General features: G+C 42.1%; 1 long non-coding RNA gene across 3 annotated transcripts in view; it reads right to left on the bottom strand.

Moving 5' to 3' along the window:
• Nucleotides 1–10,765, bottom strand: part of LOC134756397 (uncharacterized) — a 38,266-nt gene extending 27,501 nt beyond the window's left edge. Inside the window, exons 1-2 of one of the 3 annotated variants that reach the window (XR_010129777.1) lie at nt 10,647–10,765; nt 1,727–1,876 (exon numbers count right to left, since the gene is read on the bottom strand). This is a non-coding gene — a long non-coding RNA (uncharacterized lncRNA). The remainder of the gene's footprint in view (nt 1–1,726; nt 1,877–10,646) is intronic. The other 2 variants (XR_008677390.2, XR_010129776.1) reach the window with 2 other exon arrangements.
• Nucleotides 10,766–11,541: the final 776 nt, after the last annotated feature.

The following is an 11,541-nucleotide window of genomic DNA, read 5'->3' on the forward strand; positions in this document are numbered from 1 at the left end:
TCACAAATTATTTATTAATTACAAAGGAGACAAGTCAATTTTACAATAGTGAACTCTAGACTATTCTCCTTTCTTGTGCTAAGTGGAAAATTCTAGAAATAACACCTTTATTTAAAGGTTGCAAGGCTATCTTTATCATTAGTTGTGACCTAATTAATCTGTTTCGCAAACCAACAAATTTGGCACTATTATCCTCATCTTATGAAGGAGAAACTGCACCAAGAGATTTAGGAACTCATTGATACCTAGAGAAGAAATCAGTTTGCAGGTGATAAGTATTATTTTTGCTCGGTTTCTGTCTGTAATGAGAAGGAAAAATCAGATTGTGCATTTTAAAAATATAGGTTTTCTCCAGCTCCTTGATGTGGGCTAGTGTGAGGGCCCTAATAAGACAGTTGTGCAGGGACTGAGGAAGCAGCAGCACAGCAGCATAGCTACTGATGACTTGAGAGAAATTCAAAATTAAATGTAAGTATTATATTTTACCTGTTTCTTAAATTGAGGGTTTTTTTTTGTTTTGTTTTGTTTTTGCGACAGGGTCTCACTTGTCACCCAGGCTGAAGAGTGCAGTGGTGTAACCATGGCTCATTGTGACCCCAACCTCAACAGCTGGGACTGCAGGTGCTCATGACACCATGTCTGGATAATTTTTTGAATTTTTTTTAGAGATGGAATCTCACTATGTTGCCCAGACTGGCCTTGAACTCCTGGGCTCAAGCAATCCTCCCACCTTGGCCTCCCAAAGTGCTGGGATTACAGTTGGGAGCCATTGTGCCTGGCCATTAGGCACAATGGCTCCCAACTGTCTTTTTTAAAGACGGGGAAAATGTTTTTAAAAACTCAAGAGTTTCCTAAACACAACAAAAAATTATCCTCATTAACATTTTTAGGCACATCTAAGGACAAGGGGACCATAAGAACAAATTAAAATATGATTTTTGAGCCTGAAAGAGTTGTAATCTAAAACAGACAAGCATTATCCTGAACAAATACAAAGAATGTAATAAAGCATTATAAACTGCCCACTACCCAGACTCATTCTCTGCTTCCACTCCAGGACATGAATGCATACCAGGAAATCAGTACCACTAGGGGCCACCCGGGAGACTGCCTTCCACAGTGAGGGAGACAATGAATTCTATTTGGGACCTGTGGAGTTTGAGAGGCCTTCCGTTTATTTCAGTGGAGCTATTTAGGATTTACTTGGAGACAAAAGTCTGGAGATCAGGAAAGCCTGAAATTCAGGTCAAGACCGGGATCTTAGATTTGATAGTCATTGGAGTCTCCTAATTGGCCGCTGAAGCCACGGGAGTGAATGAGACAACAGGAAAATAAAAGAGGAGATGGGTAAGGCTAGATCTCTGGGAAATATTGACTATATGGGGTAGGTGGAACAACAACAAAAGCCACCAAGGATACCAAGAAAGAGCAGTCAGAGAAATGGGAGGACAACGGAGAGAAAGAAACATCCTAGAAGAACAGGCAGGAAGCCACAGAATAGAGGGTATTGGGAATGTCAGACTAGGTAAGAGTCAAGCAGGGTGAGAACAGGCTGTGGAAGTAGATTATTAAAGAGGCTACAGTTAACTTTAAGAACGTTAACAGAGTGCTACCAAACAGGGTAATTGGGAAGAATAATTGATGCAATAGTTTAATTTACTAAAGTAAAACACAGCATACTGACAGAAGTAAACAGGAAGAATATGAAAATGAATAATGGACTCACTATATGGCATCTTTTATTCAAATGTAAGGGTTGCCTGTTCCTCAATAAACACCACATTCCTCCTTTATTCAGAGAAGGTTGGAGAGATTTTCTTACAGCTGTTTGATACATCCAAGCTCACTAGGCACACCACCTTTGCACTGTCTGTACCTAAAAATGTCAAAGAAGAATCCCATAGAACAACTGATCAGGCAACACCTAAACTTTAGAGCACAGCAAATTAATGTAAAAGAAAACATTTTTTATTTTCTTTGTTTTTCCATAAATTTCAGTAAAATGACTTTTTAACTGCAATATATTAATGACTCTTGACCCATGACACCAGGGCACCCTCATTGACATCTGGCTGTATATACTAGCCCATGTTTCTTTGGTTTAAAACACTTTGCTTATCTTATCACTGCTTATCTGTAGTTGTTATGGCTTCAAAAATATGTAGTGAAAATCAGGCATGAAGAGAAGTTTTAGAAGGCAACAGTAACAATTCACTTATGATTTTTTAAAAAAGGACTTGAAATATGTTTAAGCCTCTAAAATATATTTGTTTTTCTCCTGTTAAGAGCAGCTTTGACTTATGATCAGAACACTTTAATAGCAGTAGTTCAACCTAAACATATTCTTCCTGATCTCACAGAAATGATGAATTTTGACAACATTAATTCCTTGAAAGTAAACTACATCTGCTTCCAGCTTCTCCCATCAAAGAGAGTGAATTTATACACGAGAAATCCTAGAAAACAATATGTGCTCAACCACATATTTGGGGAAGAAAATATCCATTAAAACTCAGATTGGAATTGGAAGTAAAGAGCTATCATATTTTAAAATTTTAGTAGCCTACAACACACTACTCTTGAACTAAGTTGCAAGGTAATTAACTCATAAAGACTCCTGAGTTAAAGAAATTAGACTAATTGTTCCCATCCTTCGTAGTTTGCTACTTTTAGCTTAATAAAAATGGCTTTCAAAATTCACTTCATTCTCTCAAAAACATCTCACAACATGTCCATTTTGTTTGTTTGACTGCAGATAGGGCACCAGAATGCGAATTCTGCCACATTATCACATGGGCTATGATACACACACAGAAGAATCAAAAAAGCCTGTTCTATTGAAAGAGTGTAGCATGTTGAGGTCACCTGTCCCATTTCCCAAAGCAAATCCAGGCCCAGCTGTTAAGTGACTTGTCAAAGCTCTCACACAGTGAACAAGTGACACAGCCAGAGACCCCAGGTCTCTGTGTCCCTAGTTCAGGTCTCATTTCCCTGCGGCACCCTTCTTCTCTGCTAGGTGAGATTTTTATTACTTAACAAACAACAACAATATAAACACAAAATTTTTACTATTAGTGGTTAGAGATAATTTAGGAAACAGGAGTTTGAGTCCTGGCTCATCCACTATTTATTTGACTGCCATCAAATCATTTTATATCCCCATATCTATAGCTGCATTTTTCTTATCCAGAGAAGAGCACTTTGGAAGTTCAAAGCCATGTGCTACAGATCAAAGGACGGGGAGTCAAAAAACCTTCATTTTACAACCAGTTTTATCTTCAGATGATGAGACCTGTAAGCAAGTCAAGTCATTCAAGCTTTTTGAGCTTCAGTTTTCTCATTTGTAAGACGTGAATCATAAAAGATGCCCTCCAAATCGGGAGATTGTGGTGAAATCATGGCATACACAAGACATAAAGATGCTATAAAATTGTCACTGCCTTTTTAGGGGGTGCAGATTTTTAGGGGGTACTTTCTCACCTGATTCCATGCATATCCCCAAGAATCCATGAGATGAATCTTATAAACATTTAAGTTATTGCTAATATTTACTGAGGAAAACAAACTCTTGGAGTCAGCAACCTTTGTCTTGCCGTTGAAGAGCATGCTTTGCCTGCTCATTACAATCCCACGTTAAAGAGGCTTTTATTTGAGCACTCAGGAGGCACTGTCATGCGGCAGAAGAACCCTGGATAATGTTTCGGATGTGTGGATTTCAGTCTTTGGCTTGGCCATTGTATTTATGTGTGACTTATCAAATCACATTTTTGCCGTGCCTCAGTTTTCTGTTAAAAAGGGATTGGGCTTTAACTGGTTGTTAACTCCTGTGTCATGTGCCCTGTTGGTTAGCTGATGAAACACATTACTCCTTTCCTTATAACAGTGCATGCACTTAATCTCAACTTTTGCATAAATTTCAGTGGGTCCACAGCCTCACCCAAAACATAATAAAATCGAGGTTAAGAGGCCCTATTTGATCTCTTCTAGCTTTAATCGTCTAGGAAAGCTACAGCCAAACTGTATCTACTTTGGACAAAGATGACATTCCATTTTCAGTTAGCTTTTTCTTCATTAAAGTTCAACCCAACTTCTCCAGTTGTCAGGAGCTTTCTGAAACACTACTAAGCACAGGGTCACTCCACAAATAGCTGACATTTGTGAGGGAAAGGATCTGATGGCCTCAATATTATTTAAAATCAGGACTGCTGAATCTGTCATCCCATATATTAAGCGTTGATAATTTTTTGGTTCTCACATTTATGCCAACAACTAATACATAATGCTACTTTTTTTTTTTCTCACTCTGTCGCCGAGGCTGGAGTGCAGCAGCGTGATCTCAGCTCATGGCAACCTCAGCCTCCTAAGCTCAAGCGATTCTCCTGCCTCAACCTCCCTAGTAGCTGGAATTACAGGTGCACGCCACTACCACCTGGCTAATTTTTGTATTTTTAGTAGAGACAGGGTTTCACCCTGTTGGCCAAGCTGGTCTTGAACTTCTAACCTCAAATGATCCACCTGCCTTGGCCTCCCAAAGTGCTGAGATTACAGGCGTGAGCCACTGTGCCTGGCCATATAATACAATTTTGTAAAATGAATTCTAAAGTCTCTGTTCATATTAAAAAGGAAAGTCAATACATCCAGATGCCATTTTCTACTCTGAAGAGATACATGGAAAGGGAAGAAATTAACTTAAATTGTGTTCTTTTTCTCTCTTTAATGAAACCTGTTTTGGGAATCACGTGAATGAGTGACAGTCACATACTCTATCAATTATATAATGACTGACCCCTATAGTGAGCTGTTGGCAAGACTCTGTGATTGACTGGCATAGAGCCCATTCAAATGAGCTTAAGCACAGGGAAGTTTTCGAGAAGAATATAAGGACATCTTAAGGAACCCCAGGGCAGGAAGTACAGCCCAGCCTCAGGAGGAACTGGAGTCCAAGAAGCTGGGGAATTCAGAAGAAAAGGTGGTCCTCTGCATACCTCTCTGAGAGGCAGAGTGGTTCCTCATTCTCCCTTCCCTTTGCACACTTGCTTTGTCTCTCTCAGACCAGCCATGTCTGCTGCAAGATGCTCATGGCTGCCCAGGCCAGCCCGACAATAACTTTCTATCCAGACCCCAATCAAGACTGACCGGAGTCCCTAAAGCCCAATTCCAAATTATCTGCAGGGAGAATTTGACTGCTCCAGTTTAAGGCAGGAATACGTTTCAGTGAGCTGGGAGAAATTTGGCTGCATCACTGCCTGCTAGCGATTAGTAGGAGCCACGGGAGCAAAATTCCCAAGAAGGAGGCTTGTATTGGTTCCCTAAAAAGAAAGCATCGGGGCAGAGTGAAAAAAATAGAGAAGGAAATTACTTTCCTCCCTAGCATGTGGCAGACCTCTAATCAAAGCAAGAGAGTCAATGGCATCAGGAGCGTCACAGCGGCTGGCTAAGCACGGACCTCTGATGCTTGCTCCCGTGGTCCCAACACACAGAGAGGAAGTCTTTACCTGGGGAAGACGCCCATGGCATAGCAACTACCATTTAACAAGAGGGGCAGAGAGAGTCTATGTTAGTCATATCTCTTTCCAGATGGATACCAACATTTGAGACTAATTGCAACCACATTCTGAAATCTTCATCAGGGAAATGTTAACTAGAGGGGCAATAAATAATACCAACTTTTATAACAAAAGTTATAGGACCATTTAACTACTAGTGTTAATCTCTATAACGATTTTTAAAGTTAGTTGGGAAAATGTAGCTTAGCTTTGCAACCATGAAACTGTATTAATTAGCACTGTTCCGGTTGCTAAAAGTATAAACTTGAGTTAGCTTAAGAAAAATAATAAATTTATTTTAAGAATAGAATGATATTTAAGGATATGGAGACAAAGGACAGCTCTATTTAGACTAAAACTTGGAATTTAAAAAGTGTCAGGAACCCAGACAGTCCTCTTTCCACTGTTTCCTCTGGTTTTGCTTGTTTGTTTGTTTTTGTTTTGTTTTGTGACAGGGTCTCACTCTGTCACTCAGGCTGCAGGGTCGTGGCATGATCTCAGCCCACTGCAGCCTCGACCTCCCCAGCTCAAGGGTTCCTCCCACCTTAGCCTCCCAAGTAGCTGGGACTACAGGCACATGCCACCATGCCCAGAAGATTTTTGTTTATTTTTGTAGAGACAGGGGACTCACCATGTTGCCGAGGCGAGTCTCGAACTCCTGAGCTCAAGCAATCCGCCCACCTCAGCCTTCCAAAGTGCTAGGATTATAGGCGTGAGCCACTATTCCTGGCTTCACCATCTCCTCTGTTTCTCTTTGTGAGTCAGCTTCATGATCATCTCTGCAAACTGGCTTATACCCTCTCCCTAATTTACAAGGTGGAATATGACTGCCAACAATAGTGAGTTTACCCACATAGCAAAGTAATTTCTTAAAATATTAATGTGTGTGTGTGTGTGTTTCTGTTTTGCATTTCCTTGTGCTCACCCAGAGCCGTCCACATTGACTTAAAGAGAGAATTAGAGTGGTTAGCTAGTGCTGGTATGCAAAAATAAAGAAACGGCCAATGCTTTTTTGTTGGTGGTGGGGGGGGGCTGTTACAAAATAGGCTTTTTTTTTTTTTTTCTGAGATGAAGTCTCGCTCTGTCACCCAGGCTGGAGTGCAGTGGTGCGATCTCAGCTCACTGCGACCTCTGCCTCCCGGGTTCAAGTGATTCTACTGCCTCAGCCTCCTGAGTAGCTGAGACTACCGGCATGGGCCAGCAGGCCTTGCTAATTTTTGTATTTTTAGTAGAGACGGGGTTTCACCAGGCTGGTCTGAAACTCCTGACCTCAAGTGATCCACCCACCTCGGCCTCCTAACGTGCTGGGTTTACAGGTGTGAGCCACTGCACACGGCCAAAACAGACTCTTTTCTAAGAACCTATCAGAAATAATAGCTCTGAAAGCCAAAGCTTTTGATTTAAAGAACGAGGTGGGTTTTGTTGAAAGAAAGAAAGGATTGTGAATTGAGAGGAAAGACCTTGAAGGAAACAAGGTATACAATTTCTGTCCTAACAATAATACATTAGAAAGAAGCTGCAGGAGGACCCTATGACCACCCTCTCCCCAGGGGGTAGGAGAGGTCAGGTCAGTGGAGCCCTGGGGATAAAGGAACAGGATCTTAGGGAAGCCGTATGGATGGAGGCAGAGTTGGCACCCAGAGACTGTGAGTACCTCACTCCCCAGGGCTGGGAGCCACATGGGGGAGCCTAGCCAGACCTACAGATCCAGGAGCACTGTGGAGTGAGCCCACACTGCCCCTGGTCCTTTTTGCCAAGGTGCCACAGTTATCTGGGTTTTGTTGCTTTGTGACCTATACAAGTTCTTCCACAGGCAGCAGCCAGCACATACCCTTGGCCAGCAAAAAAAGGGCTTCCTGGACTCAAGACTTAGCGATCTCCATCTGTTCAGGCCATAGTGGACAAGCAGCCTTTGAACAGAGCAGGACATTCCTAAGCCTTCCCCAACAGAGGGCGGGCCTCATCCCAGAGCAGGGCTAGTGTTGTGGTGAAAGAGTACCACTGCCCCGTGCTTGGGTACCACTGGACAGTGGCGAATCTGACCTTGTCACTGGGTCTAGCTACATCAATTGCCACTGTCTATCTCCAAGCCTAATTCCAAATTCCCTGAGAAGGGACTCTGATTGACTTATCCTGGGTCAGGTGTCCAGTCCAGTTCAGCCAACTGTGGAAAGTGGAATGGAGATTCATCCACTTTGGGCATGGGAAGAGGGAACTTTAAGGAAGACACTATGAACTGGACAGATACTCCAGTGCACAGTTTCTTTTCTTTTCTTGAGACAGGGTCTCACTCTGTCACCCAGGCTGGAGTACAATGGCACAATCATGGCTCACTGCAGCCTCAACCTCCCAGGCTCAAGTGATCCTCCCACCTCAGCTTCCTGAGTAGCTGGGACTACAGGCATGCACCATCACGACCAGCTAATTTTTTATATTTTTTGTAGAGAGTGGGTTTTGCCATGTTGCCCAGTCTGGTCTCAAACTACCGGCCTCAAGTGATCCACCCACCTTGGCCTCCCAAAGTGCTGGGATTACAGGCATGAGCCACTGTGCCCAGCCCCAATGCAATTTCATATGGAACTCTTTCCACAGTTTTAATCTATAGTATCAGACCATTGCACGTCTTAGCTTTTAGACTTAGAGTATTCAATCTTTTATAAACTATGATGTAAACTTGGACACAATATTTCTGTGTCCCAGTTTCTTTACTTAAACTATAAAGATACTGGTAAAAGTATCTCTAGGATTTCTTATAACTATTTCAGATTCTGTGATTCTCTTCATTTCACCATATCTGTAGATGATGAAGGAGTTAAAAATATGCCACTCTCACATGTTGACTATTTTGAATTAAAGGCACTTGAAAATCAGCAGGTGCAAGTAGATCATTCTGACTTTGTTTCTGTTTTTAAAAAGTAGGAGATGAAATTCCCACGTGAAAGACACCCTCCCTATATGAGAAGAAAAGGCAACATTCTTCTTACCAAGGGTGAGAAGTTGAGACCAAGAGAATTCTGTACAGACCTTGTTAAAATAACTCTTATTTTTTCAAGTCTTCCCAGAACTCTAGTTGCTTCTTCAAAACTTGCTTGGTCCAATCTTTGGCCAATTCAGTATATAAGTAATTGACTCTAATTTCTTCTTGGGTCTTCATTTCATTACAAGGCTCCTGTGCCATGTAACACATCTGTTACATTCATTTGTATGCTTTTCTCCAGTTGATCTGTCTTGTGTGAATTTAATTCTCAGGCCCAGACAAAAAGGAACCTTAAGGGGGAGCCTCCCTCCCCTACATGGCTACAGGCTGATCGTTCAGAGTTCGTGTTGAAAAATCAAATTCTGTTCTAAAATTACCTTTTATACCTGCAAACATGCCACACACCTCCTCACCACACAGCATGCCCCCACCCACCCATACTGTCTCCCACCCCCACCCCGACATAGATTCACATACTGGAAATTGCTTGTCTCTACTGCTCAGGATTAAAGTCTCTGTCTTGAACTTGAGAGGAAAGAGGATGTTTTGTAGGATGGACAGGGTGTGGTAGAGGGAGGAGAGGTTAGAGAGGTTAGACAGGGCAGAATGGAGTCTTTTCTCCAAGTCTAGGCAGGTTTGGGGTCCTCTGTGCAGTGGGGGGTTAGAGCCTGGGGCTGGATGAGTTATTCAGAGAAATTTGTGAGGCTTGAGGACAGGCCAAGTTGATTCAGGAGCTCAGGTGACAGGTGTGGTTGGGAGCACGGCTGTGACACCCCCAGGACCAGCAACCATGGGCATGGGCCCTGCACCCTGGACAAGGACTCTGGAGGTCTTGGAGGCTGGTGGCTACAGCAAGCCTTCTTCTCCCAGCAGCCTTGTGAGGAGCTGATGGGACAAAGCGAAGCTGAAGTAAAAGTAGAAGAAAGGTTACGGTGCATGTTGGGCAGTGCTGTTGTGGTGTGGGGACACATTTAGGACTCATTTTGCCCTATAGGACAAGGTCCTGCAGTAACTCAAACAGGGACTAAAAGTGAGTAGATCTTTAAGATCCACAAAACTTTGTATCCAGATATTATGGGCTCAATTGTGTCCCTCTCCAAATTCATATATTGAAGTCCTAACTCCAAGGATCTCAGAATGTGACTATATTTGGAGATAGGGTCTTTAAGGAGGTGATCAATTCAAAATGAGGTCATTAGGATGGGCCCCAATCCAATATGACTGATATCCTTAGAAGACAAGACAATTTGGACACAGATACATACAGAGAGAAGGCGATGTGAAGACACAAGAAGACCATCTACAAGCCAAGGAAAGAGACCTGGAACAGACCTTTCCCTCACAGCTCTCAGAAATAACCAACACTGCTGATGCCTTGATCTCAGACTTCTGGTCTCTAGAACTGTGAGAAAATAAGTTTCTGTTTAAGTCACCCAATCTGTGGTACTTGGTTTCAGCAGTCTCAGCAAACTAATTCACCAGAACACTGTTTTCTGAAGGAACTTTCTAGATCTCTGCACTTTATGGATTTCCTAATATCAGGGACTAAAAGATTCACTGAGTTACAAATGTAGTTTTTTACGGACAGAGAGAAGACACTGGTTTTATCCATGTAAAGCTACAGAACAGAAGAAAAAGCTCCACCTTCAGCTCAGCTGGTGACCAGTGGCCTCATAGGTAGTGCGTTGGCCACATTTTCATGTGATTTCCTAACAAAGTTCTCTGAAACATACCAACTAACTGTTTAATTTTTGAGGATTTCCCACAAAAGAAATTATTTTAAACTCAGAGCTGGTTTAAAAGGTAAGTAGCTTCTTTACTCTGGTGGGACCCCAGTCTTTAAGAATTCATATGGACACACCATAACAAATTGAGAATATTGTGCTAGTTAATGAATTCCTTGCATAATGGGAAAAATGTTAGCTGTCCTGCTCCTTTGTGTTCTTGAGAAGAAATACCAAACAAAAATCTCTGAAGAGTATCTTTCAACATACACATGCATGTTGCACACTGCAACTATCAGTTGGGTCTCAATCATGATATATTAGTCCATTTTCACGCTGCTAATAAAGACATTCCCAAGACTGAGCAATTTACAAAAGAAATAAGTTTTATGGGCTTACAGTTCCACATGGCTGGGGAGTCCTCACAATCATGGCAGAAGGCAAGGAGAAGCAAGTCACATCTTACATGGATGGTGGCAGGCAAAGAGAGAGAGCTTGTGCAGGGAAACTCCCATTTTTAAAGCCATCAATCTCGTGAGACTTATTCACTATCAGAGAATGGCATGGGAAAGACCCATCCCCATGATTCAGTTATCTCCCACTGAGTCCCTCCCACAACACCTGGGAATTATGGGAGCTACAACATGAGGTTTGGGTTGGGGCACAGAGCCAAACCATATCATGTGAGATCAGCTGATAGTCTTCTGAGGTCTCAGTCAGCTACAATTATGACACTGTGCCACGTACACAAAACAAGTAATTTGTTTCAGTCTAAAATTTAAACCTGTAATAGAACTCCCAAGAAGTTTCCTACTAAAAAAAAAAAAAGAGAGGGAAAAAAATCTATAGAACAATTAGATAATTTTTGCCGTTTTTTTTTTTTTTTTTTTTTTAGTTTTGACATTGGGCTACAGGAGTAAAGCACTAAATGAATGCGTTTTTTCCTGTTTCTCCAAAAGTTTCCTTTACAGGCCAGGCATGGTGGCCCATACCTGCAATCTCAGTGCTTTGGGAGGCTGAGGTGGAAAAACTGATTGAGTCCAACAGTTCAAGACCAGCCTTGGCAACATGACAAAATCCTGTCTCTACAAAATAAAAATAAAAATCAGCTGGTTGTGGTGGCAGGTGCCTGTAGTCTCAGTTATTTGGGAGGATCACTTGAGCCCAGGAGTTAAATGCTGCAGTGAGCCGTGATTGTGCCACTGTACTCCAACTTGGGTGACAGAGCAAGGCTCTGTCTAAATAACAAGTTTCCTATACAAAATAGGTTTTATTTCCTGATTATGATATAGAA

Source organism: Gorilla gorilla, chromosome 11 (assembly GCF_029281585.2).
Source record: "Gorilla gorilla gorilla isolate KB3781 chromosome 11, NHGRI_mGorGor1-v2.1_pri, whole genome shotgun sequence".
Taxonomy (NCBI): Eukaryota; Metazoa; Chordata; class Mammalia; order Primates; family Hominidae; genus Gorilla; species Gorilla gorilla.